The sequence below is a fragment of the Gymnodraco acuticeps genome, unplaced genomic scaffold (assembly GCF_902827175.1).
Source record: "Gymnodraco acuticeps unplaced genomic scaffold, fGymAcu1.1, whole genome shotgun sequence".
In the NCBI taxonomy this organism is placed as follows: Eukaryota; Metazoa; Chordata; class Actinopteri; order Perciformes; family Bathydraconidae; genus Gymnodraco; species Gymnodraco acuticeps.
The window spans coordinates 198,062-211,992 of NW_022992014.1; the positions used below are offsets into that span (position 1 = coordinate 198,062).

The 13,931-nt window shown below is 41.3% G+C and overlaps 1 pseudogene; it reads right to left on the minus strand.

Annotated features, from left to right (window-relative positions):
• Positions 1 to 6,978: 6,978 nt before the first annotated feature.
• Positions 6,979 to 13,931, minus strand: part of LOC117536514 — a 73,421-nt pseudogene continuing 66,468 nt past the window's right edge.

The window sequence follows — 13,931 nt, forward strand, 5'->3', positions numbered from 1 at the left end:
ACTCAAGGCATATGCTCGAACGGGAGCTGCCTGGACGCTGCAATCATGTTGCGCGCACTATCCGTGCTGAGTGTGCTGACTTTTCGTACCACTGTCTGGCTTCCTACATAAAGTCAAGTGCTCGGCGCAGTTGTCGGCGAAATGTCGCTCCTCTGTTTTCATTTAAACAGCTCCTTATATCCATTAGCGCAGCTAGCTAGCACCATATGCTAACAACAACAATACACGTAAGGTCTCTCGCTCGCACATGCCACACATACACACACCCTCCCGGTCCTCCCGATGGCCAGTACGGACTGGCCATGCTGAGATGATCCCAAAGGGCAGTCTGAGGAAGCAATATATGCCGAATGGTGTATTAAAGGTGCAATATTTGGTGCTGCTTTCATCCAGTTTCAGCTGCCAAAAGCCTTGAGACGCATCAAGCTTTGTGAAGAAGCTGGCACCTGCCATTTCACTTGTGATTTCCTCACGCTTGGGTATCTGATAATGTTCACGCTTTGTTTTCATTAAGATCTTTTGGGTCCATGCACACTCTTAAATCACCACTTTTCTTCTTTACACAGACCATCGAGTTAACCCAGTCTGTTGGCTCCTCAACTTTTTGTATCACTCCGAGCATTGTCATTCTGTCATATATTGTAGGGCCATACCTATATAAAGTATATAAATATAGTTTTTTTTTCAAAATACCAAACAGATCCTGCATTTTAGCCATGCCTCATTTCGCTCTTTCCAGCGCTGTTTTTGCAGGGGGATGAATGTGTGAGCTGCAGCTGACCACGCCCCCCTACAGGAGAGGGGAGCGTGCACTGAGATCAGCTGCTAGGCTGCAGCGGGGAGAAGAGGGGGAGAAAAAGATATCTCCGTCCTCCTTGTTTTATTCTTATAGAAGTAAGAAGAGAAGTAACGGGGCAGAAACCCTCCTTTTTACGCAGCGGTCCAGACATAGACATCAAACGGCAACACATATTCAGTTGCCAGTTACTTTGGCATTAGGGCAGGGATATCTAGATACTTTCCAAGGTTTGACATAATGAATTGTGCTACTTTTAAAGTAAGCAACGATGTTTTCAAATCTGTAATCAAAAAGCTCCTCAAAAACGCTATCGAAGCAGTTCCTGCCGTTGCTACGTTAGTTCAAAGAGTAACAACGGACTATTTTTCTTAGCGGATGCATGTCAATTTAAATCAATACTACAACAACAACTATTTTTTAAATCAATAAAATCATTTTCTAAATCCATAAAAGCATTTCAATTAATATTGGGAGTCATTTCGTTACTTTGTTGAGAATGTGGCTGTGTGATAAGCGGAATAATGTTCGCTTCGCGTCGGGCTCCTGATCAGCCTGTCGGTGTTCTTTTCCCCATAATGACCGTGTCGCTGCACATTATCCCTTACATATGATTATATAGAGTCCTTATTCATTTGTTTTAAAGCAGGAGGCGCAAACGCTTGCCTCGGGGATGGAGAAAAAGAGCGACAGCGGAGAATAAACAGAAGGGCAACCATGGAAACCATGCAAGTCTTCTTCGCTGCTTTTGTGGCAGACTACAGCGCCACTTACAGGCCTGGCATATGTACTCCAGCGTCTCCAGCGCTTTCGAGCGGCAATCAAGCCCCCAGGAAGTGCGAAAATATTCGTCGTGGCCAAACGGCGGTACTACACTTCCGTTTGGTTGCCACGCCCGGAAACACTTTTTCCCATTGACTTACATGGGGAAAGAGTGGTCTGTAAATCGTTGCTGTTTGCTATTACTATAATACCACTCAGGGATAAGCCAGAGTTTATAACCTTTGCATGTGGGCACAACACGTTTTGACCCAGATTAATTAGCTATACCATATGATATCGCCCGAGGAAGTCATCATACTTATACATATATAAATAAAGATATATGTGTCAAAGCTCTAATCAAATTAACAGTTGTATTAATTATATATATATATATATATATATATATAGCCTGTGTTGTATATTTATACACACAAATGAACAACCTTGTGTGTGTCAAATAACAAGTTGTATTGTAGTGTTTATTTTAGTGTTGTTTTATGCTTATCCACATTTTGATTTCAGAGCACAGGAGAATGCTGGGCATAACATAAAGCTCAACAGTGAAGCTGGCAATGCTGAACAAAACCATCACTAGATCCTGTTACATCAGCGTAATATAAAAGTACATAACGATTGATGTGTACATTAGCATAATTACTAATGGCTCAGACGTTACACTAGCTAGCCGCTAGCTGCTAACTGCCGCGGCCGTCTCGTTATTCGTTAATATCAAATCCATCATAACAATCCAGAATGCGCGGTGCTGTTACGTCACTTACGTGTACGCAAATTGACGTGCTTGATGTGAACGAGCCTTTTGGGGGGCGTGGTTAAAGTTGCTCATGCTCTATGAGCGCACATACGGGTACTTCTCAGGCATGCTGGGTAATCTGTGACGTTTCACTCTCTCAAAAGTTGGGCAATTTTGTCATCCATGCGCCAATGAGCAACTCTCATAGGAATGAATGAGGCCCCGCCTTCCACGCTGTATCCAGTTCTTATTATACATCCATGGCGGCAATGGCCGGCCGTGGCCCAACCTCTCATTCCCCTGATAGGTGGAGAATTGACCAATAAGCGGAGCACCCCTTTTGTGACGTAGGAAATAATTCAAATCTGTATCAGTCTGTATCAGATCCGTTACAGCCCCTTTTTTTTTTTATAGATTTGGGTATGGAGGAAAAGAGAGAGGGTTGTATTTTCTGACACTTGGTGACTTCCCTGACACACTGGGAACACATATTCATGTGTAAAAGACATACAAGAGTGCATTTTGCATGATAGGTCCCCTTTAAGCGATCTCTGAGTGGCGCTGGAACTCTTCTTGCAGCACGCACAACTGGCTGTGCATTTTCTTTCAGCTGGATTTTGTATGTGAAGGGCAACACATCAAAACCCTTAAACACATCTGCATAACTCTGTACTATACAATCAATTGAGTCATTTGGTGTACTCACAGTTGTCTTGATGCAATACACTCTCTTGACAAGTTCCAAATCTTCACATGCTTTATCACTCAGCAGTGAATAAAGTCCATCAGCGACAATAGAGAAAAGTAGGTGGTGCACTTTACCTTTTGAGGTTACCTTTAATATGCACACGCCCAAACTGTTGATTTTCTTTCCATTATAATCTTTTAGTGCCTGTGTTCTTTTTTTAATTTGTGGCTTATCTTTCATTGCCTTGATGTCAGACAGGCTCATCAGGTTTGCTTTTGCACCAGTATCCAGTTTCATAGTTATTATTGTCCCGTTAATCATCAGTGGAGCTATCCATTTGTCTTTTCTGATTGCATTAACCCCTTTTTGCTCAGTTTCACAGTTCACCATGCCAACAAAAAATGTCTCACTTAAATCATCGTCTTCCACTATGTTTACAGACTTTCCTTTCTTCCTCTCATTTCCTTTTGAGAAGCACTGCTTAGCAAAATGGTTCTGGCCCTGGCAATTAGAGCATTGCTTACCAAATGCCGGACACTATCGTGGTTTGTGCTTCGAGCCGCAGCGCTTACAGCTGAAAGTCCCTTCTTCCGACCGCTGTGTAGGCCGCGTCTGTGCGCGCCATTTGCCTTGGCTGGAGACCGCACCAACTGCTGCACCATCACTCACGTTAGCCGCGCCCGCCATCTCGCTGAAAGTCCTGACGTGCATCCGGGACAGCTCGCTTGCATGGCAGATTTTTATAGCTGCTTCACATGTGAGCTCCGTTTCCCTTAGCAGCCTTTCTCTGACCTTTTTATCCTCCACGCCAAAAACGATCTGGTCCCGTATCATGGAGTCCCTCCGCGTAGCAAAGTTGCATGACTGTGCTTTTAGCTTCAGGTCAGTCAGAAAGCTATCAAAAGGCTCATGCTGCTGCACACGTGAATGGAATACATATCTCTCGTATGTTTCGTTCTTTCTGGGAGAGCAGTGGGCATCAAATTTCTCGAGCACTTTATCCAGTTTGTCTTTATCAGCCTGCTCTTCATACACAAAAGTATTGTACACTTCTATCACCTGTGGGCCTGCTATAGTTAGCAGTAGCACTACCTTCCTAGCATCCGGCTTAGTTTCCAGTCCAATGGCCGTGATGTAAAGCTGGAACTGCTGCTTGAAGGTCCGCCAGTTGCTGTCGACATTTCCCGAAAGTTTTAGAGTCTCCGGTGGCTTTAATTAATCCATGTCGCTTGTCACAACTCCTCACTTAATGTGTTTATATTTTACTTAATAATTTACTCCTGGTACCATGTTTTGTTTGCAGTGGCGACTGGTCATTAGGGGCACAGCCCCACCTAGTGTCAGCGGAAAGTATTAAAAATAATGATTACAACAAAATGCAAAAAAAAAAAATATATATATATTTTAAGATCATGTTTAATCATCTGATTCGTCTGTACATTGCCGTTTTAGTCTGTGTTCTTCTAATTAGTGTCTACAGTGTGTGCCTATTGAGCTGTTTAGAGCCATGTGGGACAAAACCCGATCCTGCCCCTCCCTCTCTCTAAGTGAACGGTGACTGTAAAAACTACACTGCGCATGCTCAGAATATTTTCCTATTTAATGTGTGTGGCAAAAAAATAATGACCATAGGGGCATAGTGCTGCCATCCCCACCATACATCATCTCACATAATTCAGAGCTGATTGGCTGTAAGTATGTGTGCCGTGAAAAGTGTGGTGTGTGAAGAGGAGACGAGAGAGGTGCAGTGAGGCGTCCTAAAACCCGGAAGTAAGCTGCGCATGGCTTCCCTCGACAAAAAAGCAATGAGATTTCTCCATAGGATTTTAGAAAATAGCTCCAAATAAGGTCTGTGGGAAACGTAGCTGTTAGATAAATGCACGTTTTGTTCAGCCGGATAATATCCACATGTCTACCCTACTTTTATAATTTTCGAATCATAAATCTATTGATTAGATTAGATTTATGATAGACTTTTGAAACTACAAGAACATTAGGAGGACTTTTACAAAAAAGTAATAGAGATTTTTGTCCAGAAGGATAGGCAAATGGACTTAATCTTCAAGTCAAGGTAAGACTGCAATTTTATTGAAAATGGGATCTTACTAAGAGAGAACAATTCAATATTGAAATGATAAAATTACATTTTTTGGGTATCCTTTTGTTGAACTGTCTGTTTAAAATTAATTGAAGCATCAGACAAAAAAAGCATTTGAAAATAATATTATATTTTGATTTAGGTCAAAATATAATATTTGTAAACCTGAAGAGTCAGTGCCAGTGCCTCACCAGCCATGAACCTCACTGCAGAAGCTATAGACATCTAAGTTTTTTGTGCCCCACCACTTTTGTACATATAAAAACGCCACTGTTTGTTTGTTAGTCTATAACTGACTCGTGCTCCGTGCTAAAGTTTTAGCCATCTTTAATCCAGAGGTCTTGTACGGGTCCCTTACAGTACATGTGGATTCAAACATAGGTCACAACTATGTGGCGACACCTTGTGGTAGGAGTATGTATCTATCTAATCAACACACTTACATGTGTATAACATTTTTCTACTTTGTGGGGGTCTGCCCCCAAAAAACTGTTTCATGTCCTGAGAAAGTCAAATAAGACGGTGTGTCCATACTACACTACACTACACTGCCCAGCCAAAAAAAAAGTAACCACTTTGATTTAACTAGGCAAGTAGGTAAGGACTTTCCACTGGATAATAACAGCAGCAATGTATATGTTTTAGTTGAATACACGTTTTTTAACCATAACTGATGCAGTTAGTCACTTCTTTAATGTTTGTTCTTTCTGATGTAAAGTCAAGGTTGTAACTGTTTGCAATGAAGTTGTGGGGCGCTGAACTGTTCTTTTGATTTTTTTGATATATAATAGTAATTACTTGTCTTTCAAATTTGAAGGTGAGCAAGCATCTTGAGGAACATTCATCATTAACTCCCCCAAAAAATATTGTTTATTCAATAATAAATGAATATGTGAATCATAACAGTGATTGACAGCTGATAGGAATAATATGATTGTTAATAGCATCATATTAATTTAGACAAACATCATCAAGACAGTTAATTAATGTACTTATTGCAGCTGTCCGCATATATTTGGTACCCCTGCTGGTCTAAGAGTGAGACAAACTCATTCAGTTATTGTTCAGTTAAAATTCATAAAATTATGTGTGCCACCTTATATATTTATATGTAAGGCTTTACTGATGTGCCACAATAATGTCACCTAATTTTATTGAGTTACAATATAAATATTGTGGCTTTCCAAGTTAACATTAATTGATATGACTGCGATTAAATCAGCATACTTCTGCCAGGGGATGCCACCCCTGAAATTCTACTGCCACCCTCTTGCCACCCCTGAAATTCTACTGCCACCCTCTTGCCACCCCTGAAATTCTACTGCCACCCTCTTGCCACTCCATGAATATTTTTCTAGATCCGCCCCCTAATCTCGCCCCTGCCCCCCGCCTCCGACGTAAGCGTGACATATGCGGTTCTTGCTTCTAGACCGACCATTTTTTGGTGCTTGGTAAGAACGGGTTTTCGGGGAAAAGAGCCGGCTCTGCAGCGGTGTAAACAGGAAAAAACGGTGCATATCAGGCTCTAGCTCCGATCCGGCCACGGAACCGCGTTGGTGTAAAAGGGGCATGAGAGATTCAAGGCGCTCCTTACTGCCTTACTATACTTACAGAGGTAGAGAATTATTCCGATCTTGTACTTGGGTAAAAGTAGAATTACTCAGGTCTTGTACTTTAGTCAAAGTAGAAGTACTCAGATCTTGTACTATATATACACACAGTATATATATAAATAAAAAACAACGCTGTTTTATCCTGGGTTCCCTTGAAGCCCGGCATGTCTTTATGTCCATGGACAATTTGTTTAAACAGTTCCCTTCTGTCTTTATTCATTCAAACAAGGGAATGACTTGTTTATAATCTGCTGAAAAACAAAGAAATATAAAAAAGGCATTTTTTATTTTGGTACAGTCTGATAATTTTAACAAAAGAGAACAGAATCAAACTGAAAACATCATAAATATCTAGATACATTAATCATTGGTTCTTCTTTTAGACCAGAACAGACTGCCAACTCAACTATCAAAACATCCCAATCAAAGTTTAAAGTCACAACATTTTATTAACCAAACTAATTATTCGAAAAACTACTCAGCTACTCAGTGAAACTAAATTCCTTCAATACAGCTTAAGCAATTAAACCCTGGAGATATAATATTTTATAAAAGGAAAAACAAGACTATTAGAAAGTTAGTTGAAAAACAGCATAGTGAAACAATTCTTCATAGATCAGGAACCGTTACAAACATGACTTAAAGGTGGGGTAGGTAATTTTGGAGAAACCAGCTCAAGTGCGCTGCCAAATCTGCCACTTCCTTACAGAGCCCCTCCTCCAACACACACATGACCAATGAGGGCACAAGATAAGCTTGTGCACAGATGGAAGGCTGACAGGCAGGTAGGCCATCCAGTTATTTTAGCTGGGCCGGCTCAGATGATTGGTCGTGCTTTATACAGTACTACGGCTTCCACAGATGACATTTTTGTATGGATTTTTTGTCAAAGCACTTAAGATATTCATTGCTATCGGGATATTAAGAGCATTCCATGGAATATAACAAAAAGTGTATCTCGAGCCGGTTTCTCAAACTTACCTACCCCACCTTTAAATTGGGAGAAACAGCATCTCTGTGGCCTTTTGTTGGCATAGTGTGAACATAAACTGTTGGTGAGACTTCAATTCAGAAGAGACTCTTAAAATATAACAATACAGCTCTCAGGACATCAGGAGGAGGAAACAACTAGCTTGGATCTCATAGTTGTTCAAAACTATGTGGTGTGGATTCACTCGTGGACTAGAACGTATCGTCCACACGGTTCCGTCGCATTGAAGCTTGCCGGTGCGCGACCAACAACCAATCACATTAATCTCACGCCCCGGACACACAAGCATGTGGTTTGATTGGCTGTTGCTTCCATCGACGCTTGAAAAGTTGAACTTTTCTCAACTTTTGAAGCGAGCAAAGGAGGCAAAGCGACGCGACGGAACCACAATGCAGTTCGGCAAAGCTTAACGTAACACCATTCAAAGTGAATGGGAAGCGTCTCCGTTGAAGGATGCAACGGAACCATGTGGACATACCGTAAGACAGATACTTTGAGAAAAAGTTTACCCACACTCTTCACACCAGTATGGTTTTTTTTCCAGTGTGAATACGCTGATGTGATTTGAGTTCACCTGATGTCTTGAACATTTTCCCACACTCTTCACACCAGTAAGGTTTTTCTCCTGTGTGAATACGGTGATGTGTTTTGAGTTCACCTGATGTCTTGAACATTTTTCCACACTCTTCACACCAGTAAGGTTTTTCTCCTGTGTGAATACGGTGATGTCTTTTGAGGGCACTTGATGTCGTGAATGTTTTCAAACACTCTTCACAGCTGTACGGTTTCTCTCCCGTGTGAATACGTTGATGTGATTTGAGAGTACCTAATATAGTAAACGTTTTCCCACACTCTTCACACCAGTATGGTTTTTCTCCTGTGTGAATACGATGATGTGTGTTGAGAGCATCTGATGTTGTGAATGTTTTCCCACACTCTTCACACCTGTACGGTTTTTCTCCTGTGTGAATATAATCATGTATTTTGAGTTGACCTGATGTTATGAACGTTTTCCCACACTCTTCACACCTGTATGGTTTTTCTCCTGTGTGAATACGTTGATGTGATTTTAGATTACTTGATATAGTGAACGTTTGCCCACACTCTTCACACCTGTATGGTTTTTCTCCTGTGTGAATACGTTGATGTGATTTTAGATTACCTGATTGAGTAAACATTTTCCCACACTCTTCACAGCTGTACGGTTTTTCTCCAGAGTGAATACGTTGATGTTTTTTGAGACTACTTGATGTAGTGAAAGTTTTCCCACACTCTTCACAGCTGTGCAGTTTTCCAATAGTATGAATAAGCAGGTGGAGCTTTAAATTTCCAGATGTTGTAAAGGATTCATCACATTGCTGACAGCTGTGACGTCTCTCTCTTCCTTTCGGTTTCTAAAACAGACGGACAGAGAAAAAGATAAAGTAAATCTAAAAAGCATAAATACATACAAATGTAACACAATAAAAACTCACTTAATACATATACAGTTAACAAAATACTACTTATACTAACTGTTTGTGTATTTGATACAGTAATACAGCAACATTCTAACCACAGTATATACCAGAGGTGTGGGACTCGAGTCACAGGATTGCATGTTTCTACACGGACCCTCACTATTGCGGTAAGCGTGTTGTAACTTCCGGTTGTTGTTGTCACCTCCGGGTATCCTGTGTACCTGTTCTGCTGCTGATAGCTTATATTATCTTAACTTAAAGGGGACCTATCATGCAAAATGCACTCTTGTACGTCTTTTATACATGAATATGTGTGTCATGAAAGTCACCAAGTGTCAGAAAATACAACCCTCTCTCTTTTCCTCTATACCCAAATCTCTAAAAAAGGAGCTGTAACAGATCTGATACAGACTGATCCAGATTTGAATTATTTCCTACATCACAAAAGGGGTGCTCCGCTTATTGGTCAATTCTCCACCTATCAGGGGAATGAGAGGTTGGGCCACAGCCGGCCATTGCCGCTCGAAAGCGCTGGAGATGCTGTAGTACATATGCCAGGCCTGTAAGTGGCGCTGTAGTCTGCCACAAAAGCAGCGAAGAAGACTTCCCTTGCATGGTTGCCATCGTTGCCCTTCTATTTATTCTCCACTGTGGCTCTTTTTCTCCCTCCCCGAGGCAAGCGTTTGCACCTCCTGCTTTAAAACAAATGAATAATTACTCTACATAATCATATGTAAGGGATAATGTGCAGCGACCAGTGTTGTGCTAGTTACTGAAAACTAGTTACCATTACTAGTTACTTCATTTCAAAAGTAACTCAGTTACTTTACTAGTTACTTACAGCAAAAAGTAATGCGTTACTGTGAAAAGTAACGTTTTAGTTACTTAGAAAAACGGCTCCCATTAATTATTCTCCAATGCAATAACAGTACTGAAATGAAGGCTATAAGGATAGCCTTAATTTCCGTACTGTTATTGCATTGGAGAATAATACAATCTGTTGATCAACTTGACATGCATTATATGCAATCTGGATTGCATCGATATTAGCTGGCTTTCCATTTTTGTATATTCTTTCTCCAGGTAGTTGGAAAAAGTTTTCCGTCCCATATGCCGTGTGCCGCCCGGACATGCTATCATGCTAACTAGCTCCCTGAAAGCGGGTGACTCCACTGTAGCAATAGCCTGCATGTGTTCTACAACATACCGTGCAATGGCTTTATCGACTTTTCCCTGGCTAGCAGTCCCTCGGTTAAAATCCAGCCGCTGTTGCTTAGGTGGAGGTGGAGTGGCGTCGGCTGAGTCTCTGTGGTCTTAGGTACTAGCTTCATCCCAGCATGTTGTTATTGCAGATGTTTTAAGAGATTTGAATGACTGGTTTGGGCAGTAGATAGGATCTTTCAACTTACATTTAACTAAAACGTTCTTTTCTTTGTGCTCGACAAAAGTGAAATAGTGAGAATATCTCCAGGTGGAGAAACTAGACTTGAACTCCGCCGCCGCCATGATAGTCTTGTTAGTAAACAACAAAAACACGCCCACAGCCCGTCTCCGCATGTGACACAGGAAGTATCTAAGTACATTTACTCAAGTAGCCTACTGTACTTAAGTACAGTTCTCATCTCTGTTCGCTTGGCTGTTGACTATATAAAAAAAACTAACGGAGTAACGCACCATGTAGTAACGGTAACTGAGTTACTGAATTTAAAAAGTAATGCGTTAGAGTACTAGTTACCGCCAAAAATAACGGCGTTACTTTGTAACGCGTTAGTCCCAACACTGGCAGCGACGCGGTCATTATGGGGAAAATAACACTGACAGGCTGATCAGGAGCCCGACGCGAAGCGGAGGGATCTAGATCGGCATGAAGGCACATTATGCAATGTGCTATGCGCACATTATTCCGCTTATCACACAGCCACATTCTCAACAAAGTAACGACATGACTCCCAATATTAATTGAAATGCTTTTATGGATTTAGAAAATGATTTTATTGATTTAAAAAATAGTTTTATTGATTTAAAATGACATGCATCCGCTAAGAAAAATAGTCCGTTGTTACTGTTTGAACTAACGTAGCAACGGCAGGAACTGCTTCGATAGCGTTTTTTTTTTATTACAGATTTGAAAACATCGCTGCTTGCTTTAAAAGTAGCACAATTCATTATGTCAAACCTTGGAAAGTATCTAGATATCCCTGCCCTAATGCCAAAGTAACTGGCAACTGAATATGTGTCGCCGTTTGATGTCTATGTCTGAACCGCTGCATAAAAAGGAGGGTTTCTGCCCCATTACTTCTCTTCTTACTTCTATAAGAATAAAACACGGAGGACGGAGATCTCTTTTTCTCCCCCTCTTCTCCCCGCTGCAGCCCAGCAGTTCCCACGCTACCCTCTCCTGCAGGGGGGCGTGGTCAGCTGCAGCTCACAGAATCAGCCCCCTGCAAAAACAGCGCTGGAAAGAACATATAGAGCGAAATGAAGCATGGCTAAAATGCAGGATCTGTTTGGTGTTTTGAAAAAAAAACGATATTTATATACTTTATATAGGTATGGCCCTACAATATATTGTTCAAATATAGCAGGATAGGTCACCTTTAAATCGATCGTTTTAAAACTCTTGATCACGTTGTAATCACACGTTACTACAGCTTAAGCACTCACAACTCTCCTTCACTTAGCGACTGTAACTCCACAGTTGCCTACACTCTTTTCGGGTTTGCTAACGGTAAATACTTTAGCTTGATAGCTAGCCATGGCTCTTTCCCCACCCTACGGTGCTATTTCATGCTCTACCTGTCTCATGTTTGGTTACTTCCCTACCTCCTTTACTGGTACCGATACATGTGTTAAATGTAGTATAGTTGTTAGGTTGGAGGCGGGAATCATAGCCATAGAAGCCCGGCTCCGCATTTTAGTAACTCAGCTACAGTAAAGCCCATCTTAGTCGGTGCGGACCGGCAAAAGGTAGCTCCTACTAGCCGTCCCCCGACAACTCCCGAGAAGCAGGGAGACTGGGTGACTGTTCAGAAGAGGCATAACGCGAAACCCGCAGGTCCCCACCAACCCGTTCACGTATCTAACAGATATTCCCCACTCAGCGAGGCATCCGCTGAGAAGCAAACTCTGGTTATTGGTAGCTCTATTATGAGACACGTGAACTTAGAGACCAAAGCCTCCACAGTCACATGCATTCCAGGGGCCAGAGCGGGCGACGTTGAGGCGCATCTTAAACTGCTGGCCAAAAATAAACGTAAATACAGTAGGATTGTTATTCACGTCGGTGGTAATGATGTTCGTTTACACCAATCAGAATGCACCAAAGTTAATGTGGCGTCGGTGTGTAGTTATGCTAAAACAATGTCGGACACCGTAATCTTCTCTGGTCCCCTCCCCAATCTGATCAATGACGATATGTATAGCCGCATGTCATCATTTCAGCGCTGGTTGTCTTGGTGGTGCTCAGCAAACGATGTGGGCTTCGTAAATAATTGGACAGCCTTCTGGGGAAAACCTGGTCTGATTAAGAGAGACGGCATTCATCCTACTTTGGAAGGTGCAGATCTCATTTCGGCAAACATTTCAGGGCTTTGTGGACTTAATCCATGACAAACTGGAGTTGAGACCAGGAGGCGGAGTCGCAGTCTTACACGCTTCTCTGCGCTCTCTCCTGGGCAGTCATCCATAGGAATCCCGAACCCAATAAAATAACCAATATTAACGGTGTGTGTGTCTGCCTAAGGACAATTTAAGGTAAAACCTAATAGAGATGTCATACATAATAACCTAATAAAAGTAAATGTAACAACTACTACAGTCCAACAAAACAGGAAGATTAAATGTGGTCTCTTAAACATAAGATCTCTAGCATCTAAAGCAATATTGGTAAATGATTTAATATCAGATTATAATATTGATATATGCTGTCTCACTGAAACTTGGATGAGACATGAAGAATTTGTCAGCATAGTTGAGGCCACTCCACCCAGCCATATCAATACTCATATTGCCCGAGGCACGGGCCGAGGAGGTGGAGTTGCAGCCATCTTTGACTCAAATTTACTTATCAATACTAAACCAAAATTAAATTATACCTCCTTTGAAAGTCTTGTTTTTAGTCTTACGCATCCGACTTGGAAAACTTTGCAGCCAATCTTATTTGTTACAGTGTACCGTGCACCAGGTCCTTATTCAGAATTCTTATCAGAATTCTCTGAGTTTTTATCAACTTTGGTACTTAAAACAGATAAAGTAATTATCGTAGGTGACTTTAATATTCATGTTGACGATGATAAAAATAGCCTTACTGTTGCATTTAACTCTGTATTAGATTCTGTTGGTTTCTGTCAGAGTGTAAATAAACCAACCCACTGCTATAATCACACTCTCGACCTTGTTCTGACTTATGGTATTGAAATGATTAGTCGAACCGCATAATCCAGCTTTATCCGACCATTTCTTAGTAACTTTTGAAGTACTGTTACAAGACTACAAACCATTAGTCAAAAGTTCCTGCAGCAGAAACCTATCTGTTAGTGCTATAGCCAAATTTAGGAAGAGATTCCACCAATACTTAACTCGATAGCATGTCTGCATGTAAGGGAGGAAACTTATACAAAATGTACACCACCCCAAATCGATCATGTTGTTGATAGTGCTACAGATGCGCTGTGAATAAAATTACGACTCTGTTGCTCCTTTGATATGCTGTTTTTAACATTATTCAGACTCAGCTCTCTGAACTAAAGCTTCTTTTAAATGTTGAGAAA